General features: G+C 37.7%; 1 protein-coding gene across 1 annotated transcript in view; it reads right to left on the bottom strand.

Moving 5' to 3' along the window:
* The window catches only part of bgnb (biglycan b), a 138,002-nt gene extending 125,953 nt beyond the window's left edge, over nt 1–12,049 (bottom strand). Inside the window, exon 1 of the mRNA XM_039774430.1 lies at nt 11,849–12,049. The gene's annotated coding sequence lies outside the window, so the exon portion shown is untranslated. The remainder of the gene's footprint in view (nt 1–11,848) is intronic.
* Nucleotides 12,050–12,427: the final 378 nt, after the last annotated feature.

The raw sequence follows: 12,427 nt of genomic DNA, 5'->3' as shown, positions 1-12,427 counted from the left end.
GCTCCAAGGTAAAGTGAGACAGCAGTGTTAACCATTAAGATACTTTGCTCACCTTATTTCTATACTCAATATATTTTTGTCTATTAGTGTAGGACATTTCTAAATGCTTCATAGAGCATCAGTATTTTCTTAAAATGTGTATTATGTTTGTACTGTATTGTAGCTTACATTGATATTTAATGCAGTGCTGAGATGGTGCTTGCTGTGAAAGACAACAACAATATCAGCATCAATAACATTTATTTCGATTGCAACTTTTCACACATAGGATGTAGCTCAAAGTACTTTGGTGCTTGCTATAAAAAGTGACATTCATAATGCCTTATTGATTGATTGATTGATTGATTGATTTTGTCATTTAGTAGAGGTTCAACTAATTACTTAATTGACAGAAATACTGACTGCACAAGTGTGCTCATTGGACATGCTTAAAGGGAGCAGGGACATTTGTTAATATGAATGGTTGGTTAATTGGTCAAACTTCTTTTTTAGGTATTGTTAAACTGTCTTGGTGCTTACTCTTTGGGATCCTTAGTTGTGCCAAGGAGCTTCTGAAAATATATTGATGGATTTTCAAAGACTGATAAGCGGATTGATGACAAAGAATCTAGCAGGAGGCTGCATTTTCAATTCCACTTAGCCCAGTTCAGGGATGTGGGAGGCTGATAGTTGTCTCGCCTGAGTTGGGTGCAAGGCAGGAAATAATCCTCAACAGGGTTATGAGTAGTTAAAATGACAAACCATTCTTAAAGTATCGCTGGGCCCACTGACACACTCATACTCACGCAGTGTGAATATAGAATCACAAATCAATCTTACAAACTAGTTTTTGAGGGTGTGTGATGAGAATTGGAGTATTTGGGGGAAAAAAACAGGCAGACAAGGGTTGGATGTGCAAATCACACATACATTGACTTGATGTGGATTCTAACCCAGGACACCATGAGAAGTATCTGTTACAAATATGTCCCTTTTGTCAAGCACAAAAATACCTTAACCACCCCTTATAAAGTAACTTGCAAGAGAATAACACAGTTAATTTATTAATTTCAACTAGTGCTTTCCAAGCCTTAACACATTACCATTTATTCCCCTTTAAGAAAGCTTTATCTGCCAAGTCATATTCCTTATTGTACCTTCACTTTCCCACTAGGCACCATTTCCTGCTGTCCTCTTACTTGCTTTGATTGAGGTGGGGGAAGTCACTACAAATAAGATATTCTGCTAAACAAATGTAATCACCAGATTATATCTCTTCAAAAGCCTAAACTGAGATGGATCAGAATAAAACACCAGTGAGTGTTTGCTAATGTCTATGCCACCGAAACATTTAAACATATAACCATCACTCTGGACTCATTTACTACAGTATGAGCTTTGTTTGAACAAAACTTTGTTTTGACAGGCTCCTTGTGCTGTGCTGTCCTGTAATGAAACAGAAGAGTGCTGACACTTCCAGGCAGCATTTATATAACTACCTAATATTGAGACTTGTAAATTAAATGGACATCTGCTCCTCAATGTATTCGTCCTGTCTGACCCATCTAATTCGAAATCTGCACCTTCTCCTTTTTAAGTCTTTTAACATTCCTGCTGTTGACTGTCCTACAGGAAATCAAAAGAATTATCAGCCTTCATTTTGAAACATGGTTACAATATCTCTTATGGTACTGTATATATCAGCATGTGTACAGTACATGATGGAGCAACTGGCAATTTTCTCTGTAACTGTTTTCTAATCTACCCAATTATGTGTTTCAATTATTTGTTTATTTAAAAGATAGGATGACCTGTTCCACCACCCACCCAGCAACACCAAAAAGCTTCATAAAAGATACTGGGGTTGACATCGATCAGAAGGTGTAATGCCATTTATAAGAAGAGAGTTACTATTTTTTCACTACTATTTGTGTGCGTTATTAACTTTTAGCTTTTAATACAGGCCAGGACATCCTGACCATGGAAGGACCGAGGGGATAGTTTTTCAAGACAGTTTCTCGCCCGGACTGACAGAGGGCAGCTCCCTTGGCTTCTAGTGGAACTACAGGTTATGAACATGGAAGCTCAACCCTGCTAGGACCATGGACCATTATATTGCTTGTCTTTCTGGGTGTGGCAAAAGTGCAGCCAGAAGAAGTTAATTGGGCACCTGGACTCCTTTTGGGTGCTCTAATAAAAGAAGCCAGTCAACACAACTCAATGGCCTGAGTCGGGAGGAAGTGGATGAAGCTTGTCAGGAGGAGTGGAGACGAAAAGACTGGCAGAGAGAAGGGACTGTGCTGTGTGGGCTGTGTTTTCTGTAAATAAACCGTGTGCTGTGTGGCAATTAGAGTCCTGCCTGTCTCTGTCGGGGTTAGGGCAGCTGTACGCGCCCTTAGGCATCACAGCTTATTTCTCATGAGTGCTGCTACTTTACTAATCGGGTGCAGCATGTAGCCAGACAAGAGACTCCCACATTGGGTGACAAGTAATGTCATGACATTCACATTATAAAACATTGCCACACACAGGGAACAGAATCTGAACTTTAAGCGATTAAAAGAAGATCTCATGGGAGGCTAGTGCTCAAAAAAATGAACTACAGTTTAGGACAGTTTTACTTTTGTTTCATTTTAACTTTGGTTTTATCCTTAAAGTTGTGCTTAATGATCAGATGACTTTTGTGTCTTGACTCATGCTGATGATCATAATATTCCTTTAGTTCTGCCTTTAAAGAGAGACATCTTTAACCTCTCATACTTGTAATCAAAATCCATTCACTAGGACACCTAATATGTTTTATTCCAACACTAGCCATGCTATATGTCAAAGACAGGTAGTAGAGTAATATAAAAATATCTGCTATTCCTTCAGTGGCCTTGTATGCACTTGTATCTCAACTTCTCTTGACTGGTGCTCCCTCTCTGAGTGTGTTCCCGTAAAGCCTTCTTCTCAGACTCTGTCATTATTTTCAGGTGCCTTTTTCATCTCCTGTCCAGTTTTATACATCCTGTCTTTGAAGGCATATGTCTCAGCAAGCCTTTTCGCTTCCTTAAGTGTCCCTCACTCATGCTTTCTTGTTCAATCACATCACTAAAGCAAAACTGACCAATTCACCAAATACAAACTAACCAATCAGATTGCTCTGAAGGACTGGACACACACAGACCTTAATGTTTTATTATATAATAAATAATAGCCATTCTCCCTTTTGAAGATAGGCAATAGAAAATTTTAAAAATATGTGTTATGTCTTGCCCTATGTGTGCCTTTAGTACCTTTCCTGTGTAACCTCATGTGTTTCTAAACCTCTCTCGGCCAGCGCTCCATTTATCGAGCACATTCTCGTAAAGTCTGCTTCTCTGATTCTGTCATTTGGAGGTGCCTTGCTCACTTTTATATTGCTTGTCTTCAAAAGCAACTCTCAGCATGCCTCCTATGCCTTTTCTCCTTCTTATGTGTCTTGCACTTCCTCTTTCAATTGTGCCACCAAAGCCAAACTGATCAATCACAACATAAATAAACTGACCAATCAAATTGCTCTGAGAGACTGGACCCACACAGACCTTAGTGTTTTATTATATAATAGACAGATTGCACCGCTGTGCCCATCTTGACCCTAGGAAGTTAAAACAGACATATTAGCATAGGAAAAACATTTCTTAAGCAATATCCAAGACTGGGCATATTGTTTGTGTATTCAGTTTTGGGTCTTGCACTTGTAAGTTAGGTTTCATTTTATTTTTTCTGTTTTGTGTTATGTCCATATGCAACTCTATATCCAATGTTGCTGATGGAGCAAGTGAATTTCCTCCTTGGCGATTAATAAAGTTCATTGATCATTTATGCCTGATACATTGAGGACGCCGACTGTAGACAACATTCAGAGTAAGACTTCTGAAGCGGGGATCTGAGAGCTTCTAATAACACCTTTAGTCGCTTATCGCTACTTAGATATTTGTTAGGATTTTTAAATGCCAATAAGACAGTAGCCAATGTTCTATTAGTAGCCAATTTCTGTGCGTATGTCATGTATATATTTATGTATTTAAATAGCTTCTGTAAAAAGTCAAATTCCCCCCCTGGAAAAAATAAGGATCTATCTATCTATCTATCTATCTATCTATCTATCTATCTATCTATCTATCTATCTATCTATCTATCTATCTATCTATCTATCTATCTATAAACACTTTTTGTCAGACCTTGCTTTAACTATACAAGTTTACCCCAGGATTCCCAGATCATATTAAAAGCATGCCTTTTTAGTTCTACTACAAAACAACTTTCTGCTTTCCAAACAGTAAGTCATAGAAATCACATATCTATTTACAGATATGGTAGAGAAAGGATAGCATTAACTTCTTTCATGTTCCAACTTTCTTTTAATTTGTGTTGTCTAATGCATTTCCAGCTGTTTTCAAACCTCACCTGCCTAGGAGGAGTGGTGATTGACTAAGAAGGCTAAAGTAGTTAGCATTTTAATTTTGCACAAATAATCATGTAAAAGGTGGGTGAACCAGCTACAAAGGTCTAATTGAATGATACGTTTTCCATCACAGAACAGATGGTATATTTAATATTAAAGCCCACATTGTATGCTAAAAAGTGCAAAAGAATGGAACACATGCAAAAGCCCTGCTGCCCTAGAGGGGCTTTACAAGCATGTGAACTTTCTGCTCATCAGGGTGGCTCACCCAGTTGCACACCTTTCAGATGGTACATCAAACACTTTCCTCTAACCTGTTGTCTCTCTGTCATGCACCTACCCACTCTTTATCCTGCCTGTAAGTCTTTAGGATCCTTTGTTTCCCAAATCGAGACTCATGATACACCTGACTTGAAGCTGCTTTGACACCACTTCTGGATAAAGCCTGATCTTTTTGGGAAAAAGGTCAACCAGATTTAGTTGCAACAACACAAGACCAGAACTTTTCTGTGTAGTCTCTGGTGTCCCTATATCCATAAATCCTATATACTCTTGAAATGTTGGGTCTATAAGGTAGTCCATACACAACCCACATCCTTAAAAGAGGCAAACTTTTCCACTTGTTTCACTCTGAGACAGAATGCTAGCCCCTAGAAGATAGACAAGAAAGCACTTGGTTCCCCTGAGAATTTTGTTGTCTCACTTTTAAATTTGAACATAGCCCCACCTCAGCTAAGAAGCCCATGTTGGTCAACAGGTATTGTGACTTCTTGCTATCCATCTGTGGTCTCTCATTTTTTGTCTCTCTTCAAGAAGAGAGTCAAACATTCCTGGCATCCACTGGGTCTCCTGCCATCTACTGAACTAAAGGAATTTCCAGTATGCCCCTGAAGATTTCATAACCTGAGGAGCCACTCTTGTCCTCAAAGCCTATAACCCCTTGCAACCCCAACCTTCTCCTAATGGCATGCAGAGGTGGTGCTCACTCTTAAGTTTCTTTTGCAAACACTTAAAACACTGCCTGTCAGACAAACATGTACACTTTAATTACTACATATACAAAATGGAAAAGCACCATTTACACTTTCCTGGAGCAATCTAGCATTTACAAATTTTATTCTTGCATCTCTATCATGATGTTTTATGCTATAAAAAGAAAGCCATTTCTCAACTGCATATACTGTATAAATCTCCATCCATCCATTTAATAATTTACTGAACCTGATTCTACTAATATTCTACTTATTTGAAGCCACTGGTTTATTTGGCAACACTGAATACAAGAAAGAAACAAATCCTAGACAACACACACAAATACACATGCATGTTAACCATCACTGTTCAAATTTTGTGTGTGCTGGTATCACACTGGTTAACACTGTTCCTTCACAGCCTTCCTCTTACTGGTGACAGACTGGACAGTTAATATGTACTATTTAGGGTTTGTTCCTGTGTAGGCTCCAGTTCTTTATGTTAAGATCATCTATGAGTAAACTCTGCTTAGATTCATGTGTAGTAATTTAACTGACCATCAGAAACATGTGTTGCCATGTATTTAAATGTATGCATACTTGGAATCTTCCTATAATATGTTGTATTAATACTAACTATTCAACTAATGTGTGATACTCTGCATGAGAATAAAAAGGTTCAAAAAGCAGAATAACTATTACAGTAAATGAAGTAAAGCAGTTATTCTGCATTCTATCCCACTTTTTCCCTTTTGCTTGTTGACTAGCCTTCTAATTATCTATGAAAGCATTTATTTTATATGCTTTATAAATTTTTATTGCACTAATTATTTGAAGATAGGACAGGACATGCTCAATAAATAACAGAGTTTATATAAAAGGCCTATGCCTTTTATTGATACATATTGTCTTTTACCAGAAAGTTGTGATGTCCCCAATATTCTGAGAATACCAATGAAATGTGTCTGCTTAAATCACTCAGCATTAAAACTATTTTTTCTGGAGAAGTTTTTCATCAAAACAAGATGTCTAGTGTGCTGCTCAGACATCCTCTGTACTGTTCCCAACATAGTGGCAAACATTTCACAGACCTCTAGAGATAATTAAAGACATATGGCGGGTAAATCTGAGACTAGGCGACCTGGTGTTTTTCTTGCCTTGTTTTCAATTTAGACTGCATTCTTTTGTGCATTTAATAGTTTGAGGAATATTCATTAATTTACTGAACCCGCTGTATCCCAATCAAGGTCAGGGTGAAGCTGGATCCTATACTGGAAGCAATATTTACAAAGAAGGAACCCGCCCAAGAAGGCACATCAGTTCATGGCATAGTGCATGCAAACACACCCATATATTTATTCTGTCTCAGGAAATATGATGACTTCAGCCAACCTGCTGGCAGGGATGAAGATGCAGTCACTGGAGTAAGCCCACATTAGCACAGAAATGCTCCCTACTCAATTTGTTTCAGTGTCTGCCAGAAAGTCCACACCATCACTTCTTCTTAGCAAAACTATGGATCATTATGGAAAGTTTTTGGTGGGAGGTGGAGACTGCATTTAATTGCATTTCTTACAAAAAATATATGCACCTAATGTGCAAGTGTTGCTACATGAGCTTCAACTACCATTCCACTGTCTTTCCATAGCCCAGACTTGTGTCCATTTGGCTATCTGGTAAATTTAAGATGTCTAAGGATGAGTGAATGTGATGTATATGAAAATGTGGATTGCGATGGACTGCTGACATGTCCTGGATTGGTGAATCCCTTAATGATATCATGACATGATCCACATCTCCCAAAAAATATAATGTACAAATTGAGTTGGAGAAATGAATGGGTGCATGGATGGATGAAAGTGTACATGGTATATAAGCAGGAATACAAATATTAAAGATCAATTTGTTATAGTCTACGCAGTTCTCTTTTCTATCTTCACTCTAAGCTCTTAAAAATGCATTTGAGCTTTTGCCCCATATTATTACATGTCAACAACTCAACTTCTTGTATGCTATATAAGATCTTGAAATATATTATAAAATATTTAGAAATAGGCTCATTATTATTAGTCTCTATGTATTTTTAATTTTTTGTACAATCAAGAGGCATTAATAATATTCTGCTATGGCATACTGTACATGACCCATTGGCTTATAATTAAATTAAGCAAAAAAGACCACCTACAATAGCACAAGAAAGCTAAAGAACAAAGCAAAGGAGATCTTAGACCATGGCTGGAGTTGGATGTTGTTTTAGAGGGTACACTGAGAAAAACTATTTGTCATGTGGGATCCAGCCTTAGTGGTGTGCTGATAGAATATGGTATGCCAACACCACCAAACAAGACTCACAAGAGACTCTAACAGAGACTTCAAAAACTTTAGGGGAACAAGGATCCTTATGCCCTCCTGTAAGCCCAGACAGAGTTTTATTCATTCTAAGAGGGAGGCTGAAAGTTCTCTTGGAATGAACACCAGTCCTCTGTATAATCTGTAAATAACTATTTAAAGTTGATGCCAGACATACAGCAGCTGAGGATGACTGTATTAACAGCAAGGGCACCAAAACGATGAAAGGAATAAAAATATGACTTCATTTGTTGGAAGGCTGAGCCAGGTAGGAAGCAGCAGATTATGTATGAAGCCCTGATTTTTGTTATGGATAGGCTCCTGTGTTGTTGCAGTGACATCAGGTACCAAAAGGTGGTGCTCTGACTTGGTGTCTCTGATTCAAGCACAGTCTAGTCCCCGGTCCTAAAGCTGATTCTGAGGAGACTTAAATTGACCCCTGAACAGGCTTTGTTTAAAAGGGACAATTCTGATGTATTGAAAGACAAAGTCAAAAACCACTATGTTTCATTATAACTGTTGGCATTGAATGCAGCATTGTACAAGAATAAGAAACTGAGGGCACCTGCATCATTTTAAATTCAGGAGTATAAAATGTCAGACCAATCAAACAATCAAACCTTCAAAGAGAGAAACTTTCAACAAAGTGACACAGAAAAGCCTCCTCAAAAAAAAAAACCCTGTCTTGAAAGTGTTTAGAAAATCCATATGTGGAGTTTGCCACTAGTTGCCCAGAATCATACAAATATGGAATATTAAGTATTTTCATTGATATCCTATCCAATTGATTTTCCAAAAGAGGTTAAGAGAATCATTAAATAAAAACACTCATCTTAGGTGTGTGTTGGACTAGCAATTCTTTAAAATTATAATTATTAGGATAGATTTGGTCAGAGGAAAATAAGGCTTACGTAAAAGAGAAATGTCAGATATCAACTCCTTCTGCTGTTGATCTCTCAGCGCTGGCACCATCCTCCACCATCCAAGGGATCAGCTTGAAAAGACAGTAGCTTTGCAAAGTGTATAAAATATCCTTGGTCAAGCTTCCAACAAAACTAACTCTTTCTAGCAACACATTAAAGAAAAATAGACACCCAACATAGACGACTATTACTGCCTATTCTAAAGGCACTGCCAGGGCAGAGATAAAATTCCTTCATGCAAGTTGTTTCCTACAAACAATTAGATAAAGAAAGTAGCAAAACCTTAATTCAGTTTAAGGACGATGAACAAAACCAACATACAGCACAAAGTAAAAATGATTTACATCATGTGGTGACAGCATATACATTAGGAGCTTGGATCAATGACACCATTTTGGCATCAAGTAAGTTTGTTTAGCAAATTAAGAGTAATACATCAACCCTCATTGGGCAGATTAGTATAAAATGGAGAAGTTAAGAGATATGATTCTATATTTATAATAGACCTACAGACAGTCTGGATAGATAGATAGATAGATAGATAGATAGATAGATAGATAGATAGATAGATAGATAGATAGATAGATAGATAGATAGATAGATAGATAGATAGATAGAGTTGGTTCATGTCACCTTTAACAAAGACCATAAGTCACCCTGTTTGTACAAACTTCATGTAAAATATTCTAATTGTCTAACTTGGAGGGGCTTTTTTCTACAACCCATTAGCATTATTAGGATTGAAGAAAGTGTGGGCAGGAAACTTGCTAATGACTAATAAAGAATAAATTCCATGCTTTGCACGTGGATACATTATATTATACCAAGATTTTCTCTCCATCCTGAAGCTAATTAGCGTGCCTGGGACAATAAGAAAGTTGATGAATCCCTAGCAGTTCCGTTCATATCTCTGTTATTCTGAAGGCACAACTGGTGACAACTAAATGATAAATCAACAGTTGTTGGTTGTATGTTTCATACTAAAGACTTTTACAAATAGCCACACATCCTTGGAATATAAATGAAAGTCAGAGTTTCATGAGAATGTTTTGCCTTCAATTCTGTAGCCTTTTTCTCTGAATGGTCCACATTATCTCCTCAAATTCACTACAATTTTGAAATTTTTTACATTTTCCATTTTAACAGACAAAAATCAAAACTATAATTAACTTTAATATAAACTGAAACAGGGAGATCTTGCAAATAATATACAATCACTAAATGCTAAGAGCAGTGCTGTGACTTGCAAGCTAGTGTTTAGGAGGATTGAGGGCCACAAGATCACTCTCCACCTGACAGTCCCTTGTTGTCTTTGAACAACTAGCTGTAAAGGAGGCTGTAAAAACCAACTGATCTGGCAGACAGGAAACTCAAAATATTGCTTCCCAGGATGGAGAAGGAGGCAATCTAATTCTTCATTACTGTATTTGTAAAATCAGAATCTCTTCCCTTTGGTTTTCATTAAAAGGTGGCAGATGGGAGACTTATAAAAGTATCCACTTATAAAGACAACTACTATTCCATAAACACAACTGCCAGAGGGGAAATTTCTGGAATAACTTGGGATTGTGGTGAAAATCCTTGACATATTTGTAAACAGTGAACATTGGAAGTCTTGTCTACAACAAAGACATTTACATTTTCAACTGGAGATAACACAGTTTGGCAGGTAATTTCAGTAATTTACAGCTATCCACTTTAAAGTATGTTATCTCAGATAAATACCTAAAATTTGGTGTGTTTATCAGAGTTTCCTTATACAGTTAAAAACTCATCATAATAGTTGTAAATATCCTTATCATAGGGACAGGATCCAGAGCCCCAGATTCAATTCCTAATGTGAAGAATGTGAAAGTTTTCCTCAGGGTGGTCCAGTTTCCTTCCACGTCCCAAAGCCATTCAGTTTAGGTTGCTTAGTGATTCAAAACTGCTTGTGTGAGCAAGTGTTGGTGTTTAAAACTGTATGTCTTGCCATGTATTGCCATTGTGTCCAACTCTAGTTTCTGCCTTGTGACCAGTGCTATTGAGATGACGTTATGTATTACATTAAGGCAAATGAGCTAGAAAAATGCAAATCATCATGATGTTATCTTGAAAAATATTCATTCCTAAACTATTCTGTTTTTAAAATACATTGTTATGTATTTCTTTAACTGTGTTGCTTGGGCAAAAGTTATTATGCCTGTTGTTGGAGATGCAAAATCGTAAATATCAGAAATATGCGCTGAACATAATGGCACTGAGTTTAAACCACAAGAATACCTATTCAGTATTGGGTTCTGGCTGAATTTCTGACCCTTGGTAAATCACACAACAAACATTCTTAGAATATAAAATTATTAGGTAACTAAAAATGTGAACAATTGGGGTCCATCTTTTGGTCAGTCACTGCATTGTAATAAGACCTTACTAAAGCTGTGTTATTTGGCAATAAGTAACTAACAGGTGGTCTCCTTTTCATTTATATCAAAAAACACCTGCAATTTAAGCTTATAAGTCGCCTTGGGTAATGGAACCGTCAAATGTCCAATAAGTAGAAAAAACATCCCGGGAAATATGGGCATTCCTGCACGTTCCCACTCAATTTATTTATTGATTCATTGATTGATTGATTCAATACTAATATTCGAGGCTGTTTGAAATACAAATAAGGCAGAGAAAAACTGATGGATGAGTATGGAGGACTTGGATTGCAAACAAGCAAACAAACAAACAAAAAAACATATATTGGAAAAAAGTATTCAAGTTTGTCTGGTGAGTACTGCAGCTCTGCATCAGTTTTCCCGGCTTAAGCACTAAGCCATACGCACGCACCGTGAGCCCGCGGTACTCCCTGCGCAGAAATCCATTTCTTATAAACATCTGTTGAGTGACGTCCACTTCGAATACATCATGCCCCTTCCCCACAATATTTCACCGCAAGGTTTAGGTTTTTCTTAAGCACACAGTCATGGTTTCTGCCCTCTGATTTTATATAACCATATAGCGGAGACAGCGCATGCCGTTCATCAGTTAGGGCTCAGCAGTGGACCGCTGCGCACTCGCACATATTCTTAAGCCCAGCCTTGAGGATTAACTTTTCACTATAATTTATGAGGAAAGTCAAGGTCGATTTTTGTCATTCTTTCTTTCTTTCTTTCTTTCTTTCTTACAAAAACTCAATGCACAATTGAGTAATGGGTGGAGACAGCACTTACCTTTCCAGGGGATGAAATGTTCCAACAACCTTTATGTTTTTTTTTTCTTCAGCCTTTATTTCCACCCTTGCATTTACTTTCCCCGCTCCACTTGTGTCCTAACTATGAGTCTGCCAGCAGATTTTGGGAGCGCTCAACTGCTTTTACAACCAAGGAAACAGAATTAAATCACACTTGCCCTAAGGCTTGAACCGGCCCCCACCTCTCTCTCTCTCTCTCTCTCTCTCTCTCTCTCTCTCTCTCTCTCTCAAGTCTAAACAAAACTCAGCTGCACGAAAGACACGCACAGTGAAAGAGAGAGAGAGAGAGACAGCAAGCCGCGGAAGGGGGGTTGTTCACCCATAAAGGGTGTGGGAAGAGAACATGACTGCGACTGGGGATTTGACCCGCTACAATTGTCGGCTTTCGCGGTGTTCTTTGAAAATTTTTGCCTGATACATGATGGCCGTAGACAACATACCGTGTTTTATAACAACTTATATTAATAATTCAATAAGACTAATATCTAAGAGCTTCTAATAACACCTCTAGTCGCTTATCGCTACTTAAATATTGGTTAGGAATTTTAAATACAAATAA

Source organism: Polypterus senegalus, chromosome 13, assembly GCF_016835505.1.
Source record: "Polypterus senegalus isolate Bchr_013 chromosome 13, ASM1683550v1, whole genome shotgun sequence".
Taxonomy (NCBI): Eukaryota; Metazoa; Chordata; class Cladistia; order Polypteriformes; family Polypteridae; genus Polypterus; species Polypterus senegalus.
The sequence above is the reverse complement of the archived record's forward strand: the minus strand, read 5'-3'. Positions and strand labels throughout refer to the sequence as shown.